At 33.0% G+C, this 5,841-nt stretch overlaps 1 non-coding gene across 1 annotated transcript; it reads right to left on the reverse strand.

Annotated features, from left to right (window-relative positions):
- Positions 1-4,750: 4,750 nt before the first annotated feature.
- On the reverse strand, positions 4,751-4,832 carry TRNAS-UGA (transfer RNA serine (anticodon UGA)). Its single transcript has one exon. It is a non-coding gene; the product is annotated as a tRNA-Ser (tRNA).
- Between the last annotated feature and the right edge of the window lie 1,009 nt (positions 4,833-5,841).

Here is a 5,841-nt window from a genome sequence, read left to right on the forward strand (position 1 = left end):
TCCCACTAAAGTGTGGAAGAGAAAGGAAAAGGAGCAGTTTATGACTTCAATGACATATTGAATTCATCTTAGCCTAAGGGTAAGTTGTCGATGAAAGAAATGAAGAATATTGTTAATGACATCATTAGAGAAGCAACATTAGGGGAGAGAAGATTTAATAATTTCTCGACAATATATTGCATATGTTGAAATGTCTTTGCAATAAAACTTTAATGGAAAGGAATAAGAAAGCAACAATAAACCTTTATGCTATTCATGAACAAGACACTATAAGGAGTATTGCATATGGCATATGGTTGTTGAGTTGTGAGTGTTGCACTTGGGCTTGAAGTAACAACAAATGGGAACCTTATAATCGTGATAATACCCTCCTATACCTACAATAGGAAAGAACTATGCAAGAATATTAGAGCATGCAGATTTTGTGAACACTCTTGACAACCCTAGAATTATTGATAGTATACACTCTTCGAAGCAAACTCATTTGATATATGGTTGATTGTGTGTCAATAAGTTTGAAGCCAATGTGAATGGATGCCACCTCATATTATATTTAAATGCATTATATTTTTTTAGTGAAGGAAGATGTGTACATGGAGAAAGAACAATGCCAAAAGAAAAATATGATTTAATGGATGGTGGATCATTGAAGGAAGAATTTCTTGTGTGAAAAAAAATGGAATGGAAACAACTCAAAGTTGATTCAAAGGGGTCAAAGAAAGTCATTGAAGGTATGCTTGTTATGAATAAGCCCTATGAGGAGAGACTACTGAGTCGAAGGAAAATGAATTTGTAGAATGAAATGCACCCATTTGCAAAGAAAAACGCTCACCTTGTGCAACAAAGGACAAACAATCAAAAGCAATCAAATGAATGTGTTAACAATATGAAATAAACACTATGATCTCACTGACTATATGGCAAAGAAATCAATTAAAATGCTTATGAAATGCAATGCTCAAATGCATGAAAATCAAAACAATAATCATAGTGCACAAAACAAATATTGCACCCAATCTTGATTATTATAGTGCAATTATTTGGCATTTGTTGATGGGGAGTGTGCTTTCCATCAATATTACAGGGCCACCCTATGTGCACACATATGCTCATATGATATTGGAATAACTTTAATTTTGATCAACCTAAGCAATGACATAAAAGTTGATATTCTTGTTTCTTCTTATTCAAATTCTTTCATATACAAGAGAAGATCGATTTCAAAACATAATGTGGATGGGCTAGAAAGAAAACATCAAATTTTGGTATAAACATAGAGCGAGATAAACTTAGTCTATGGCACAATGTGTGCTAAGGTACCAACATGGTATAGTTAGTTGTGAATTAAGAAGTATAGTTGTAGGGATATACAATTCAAATTTAGCAGAGAGTGCTAAAGACAGGCATAGAAAATCATGATGATGATTCAATTTGGATTATTTTTGGATATGAAGCAAGCATCTATCGCACTTAGGACTGTAGAGGCTGAGTATATTGCAACTAGTTTGGCAAGTTATGATGCAATGTGGCTTCGGTAACTACACGCATGATAGTTTAATCAAGTGTAGGAGACGACCATGATGACATGTCAAAGCACATTGAGATCAAGTAACCAAACATGGTACAAAAGGGATCAGTGAGGCTCTAATGCATTTCTACATTAAAGTAGGTTTTTTAAATTCTCACAATGCCTCTGTCCCAGGGCGAAGTTTGTACACTTCAGTGACAAGCTTGAGAAGTTTGTACACCTCAGGGACAATATTGATAAGTTTGTATACTTCAAGGACAAGTCAGAGTGGTTGATAATGTTTTCCTTGGTGAGAGGGAGTGTTGATGTTGTTACACCAAGGGGCAGTCATTCTTTCTAGGTCATAATATAGACAGGTTAAAGTATTAGCCAGGGGCCACAAAATGTGGCTAGGGAGAATGACCCAAAGAGAATCAAGACTCGTATTTCTCCCCAAGTGGGCAATTGAGTACCTTTAGCATCGGGAAGGATAGTTACCATTCAATTAGCATGCAAGAATGGTAATAGACCAGGGTTTCGCCATAGGTCACAAGCGTTGACTAGGTTCTAAGTGTTGACTTGGTTAATTGGTGAATTACTCCAAGTGATGACTTGTTGGGCATGATATTGATAGAGGATGCTTTCCACAAGTAGTGGATTGACACATCAACATAGCTAACTCATTCAACCTTTCCTTAAAGAAAATTTTCAACAAGAGAACATCTGTGGAAGTCATTATGAATACCTCCCTAGCTAAGAGGGAGTGTTGGTCTTTTATAGCTTCGTTCAGTCTTCATAATTTGTATTAGCCCTCCAAAATTGACAAATACAAATTGTACTTCAAGTCATCTTCATAAGAAGAAAATTTGAATTTCAAAAACATGAATTTTACCTCCAAAATGTAAAGTTGGCTCCTCCATTTGTCAAGTCAGCCCCAGTGAAGGGACATACCCATTTGGGCTCTTGAAATGCTTATATATAGGCCATTCGTCCTCCTCAACAGAATAAGAAATAAGACTAATTCTAAGACAAAATTTAGACCAATACAAGGAAGAATTTAAGGCTAATGTGAGGCTTAATATAGGGCTGAAAAGAAGGACGAATATAAGGCCTAATCTAGGTCTAGAAATAAGGACGAATTTTCTGAGGCTCAGGCTGGCCAATTTTCTGAGACTACTCTTATGTTGCTTGACCAAGTGACCGAGGTTTGATTCTTATTCTTGTTTCTTATTTTGACTAGAAAGAATAGATGTATTCCTTGTTGAATGGACAAATTTCTCTAAGGAAAAGGTTGTTGGGTTTTCTCCCCATGTGGGTTTTCCTAGGGTAAATTTTGTGTCCTCTTGTTTGGTTGTCTCTTCTTGATCTTACTTGCATTATTTTTTACTGTTAAGATTTTCTATGTCTAATTGCTTAATAATGAATATAAGATTTAATGGATAAAATCATTGGAAGTAATTATCAACCTCGGAAATATGAAAAATCAACAATATGTGATATGTGATAGGTTGGAGATATAATTTCAAGCTTATGGTCCATGAGGATGGGTGAAGTGTTCACCCGAAACATCACACATCTCAGTTTTTCCACGCATCTTTTTCTAGAAATTTTGTTTTTAACATAAATTCGAACTATGAAAATTTGCAGTTTATGATATGTGATATGCTCACTTGTTTAGAACTCACCATTGCATCACTTCAAATTCGAAGTTTTTGCGACACACAAAACATTGCATTTAGTGACATAATTTTATTATTTTCAGGAGTATGTATTGAACAATATCATTGTGTGTCAAATGGGGCTTTGTTAGGTTAGATTGTAAGGTTGTGGTGATTTGTATTTCCATGAATGTTCAAATTCTCAAGAGACATGTTTTGCTCCTCATAGTGTTATTCGTCCAGATCTGTCATTTCATGCCAATAGGTTCATTACACTTCCTCACTTGCAATGGCTCACTTGTGACTGCTTGAAGAGTTTTTTGGAAAATACTTCGAACAAACTATATTTCATTTGATATTTTAAAATATGCTAGATCTTAGACTTTTGTAATCCATATTGATAATGAGATTGTCTTTCGGATTAATCACATCATTAAGATTTGATCGACATTTTGAACCATCTAATGTGGTTCACATTTGTCCTAAAGATGAACCACATTAGATGATTCAAATTGTCAACCAAATCTTAATGATCTGATTAATCCAAAAAACAATCTCATTATTTTAAAATATATTTTCATAATCTAAAAATATTATCTTCTACAACATAATGACTATGGATTATAAATTATAATACCTAAAATTTACAATTTAATTTCTTTTAACTTTTTATGAAAATACACTAGTTAAACATAAAAGCTCCCATCATAGGCTATTTATGCCAAATTTATGAAAATAATATATATATATATATATATATATATATATATATATATATTGTTTAAATGGGGGGCTAGTCCCTTTAGAAGCTTGTATTAGGCCCGGAGTACAATATTTACATTATATACAACTGTCAATCACATCAGTGATATTTACAAAAGCGAGATAGTACAAATATCTGCTGCGGAGCAAGTATCAACAACATATAGCTGCAGGAGCAGCTGAAATCATGCAGCGAGGGGAATAGAACCCGAGTGAGGAGGTGGCAAGCCGTCTGTCCCGACTGCGGGGTATAAGCCCAGGTGCAAAAACTTTGTTCACTCAACATAATATTGATTATCTTTAATGTATATATTGGTTATCTTTAATGCATAAGTGAAAAGATTCAGCCATATTTTAACTATAAAGGATATCTTTCTTCATGTAAGTTTGAAAGTCAAATTTGTGTTCTTCCAAAGAAGAAATGCATAACACATTGTCTCTCTTAGGATTTTAATTTCTTAATAGAAATTTTTATGGTTGGCAAAGTAAAAAATATCTTAGTGTTATAAATTAAATTGGTTCAGTTTTAATGTATAAAATGTTTTTTTAAGAAATCATATTGAAAATTTTAGTCGAACTAAAAAATATGGTTGAATCTTCTTTGTTAAAGCATAATTGTTAACAGAAAACCCCCGATCCATAATAGTGGATAACAGAAAACCGCCGTTTTGCCCACCGGAAGGAGGTGGCTAAGAATTGAACCCTGTCTTGTAACTATATTGGGAGGCGGCCTTCTTCTAGGGTTTCGCATCCCTTTAAAAAAAACTATATTCAGCGCTGCCATGGATTTATGTAGAATAAACGTTTTGGAAAAAACAATGCACGTCGACAGCAGGGATCGAACCTGCGCGGGCGTAGCCCAACAGATTTCAAGTCTGTCTCCTTAACCACTCGGACATATCGACGAGCTGATTTTAACCTCGAAATATTCTCTATATATTAAATGCCCGTAATTTAATATTGAAAAAAAAATGATAATATAACTTTTATTAATTCAATTCACCCTCTTATTGTCCACGCCAACCCTACTAGAGTTCTTCAATTTTATTTTTTCAATATAAGTAGTGGTCTTCTTTTGATTTATTTAATGTGTTTTTTGGAAAAATTAAAATCTCTAAACCAATTCCGTTTTCACCAAAGAGAGAGTACTTTGAAATAAACCAATTCCGTTTTCACCAAAGAGAGAGTACTTCGAAATAAATACATGTTTGTACTTAATATATTGTTGTTTTTTTTTTTTTTTTTAATAAAATTGTGGGAATTTCTAGAATATATATCTATATATATATATATAATTATAATATGTTAATTATAAAAGGAATCAAATTCATGATCAATAATAATTAACAACTATATTAAAGAATTCTACCTCATTCTAGACCACTTAAGTTAATCCCTAGGGCTTGCCATTTTACTTAAATATATTAGTTGTAGTTTTTAATATTTTTTTAGTATAAATTAAATTAAGCAATTTTCATAGATGAGAAGGCTGAAAGATTGAAATGATTGATAACATCATATGTATATTTGGAAGTATTATTTTTTTAACCATATTTTAGTTTGACATTGTAAGAGAGTTTAGATTAAGGATTATGTGGCTCTCACTCTTAAGAAGTGGCGATTTCAACTTCAATTTTAAGAAATTCAAGTGTAGCTTCATTTTTTTCATCATGGATCATACTTACTCTCCTATATGTATTTAAGATTTCAGGACCATACTTTCAGTGAACAAATAGCTCAGTAAAGAGTGTATGTGTCTTAATGTTGATTATAATAGGAATAATTGAATAACTAAAAATTTCTCAATCTCCATATGGTCAATCGAGAAAATTCCCCACCATACTCAGTGATCTTGTCCTTACTTGGATGAAGAACAGCCTTCATACTCCTAGTCATTATCATATATCGCTCAGC

This window comes from Pinus tabuliformis, chromosome 2_1 (genome assembly GCF_031772625.1).
Source record: "Pinus tabuliformis cultivar Carrire ecotype Pingquan chromosome 2_1, CPIR1, whole genome shotgun sequence".
Lineage (NCBI taxonomy): Eukaryota > Viridiplantae > Streptophyta > Pinopsida > Pinales > Pinaceae > Pinus > Pinus tabuliformis.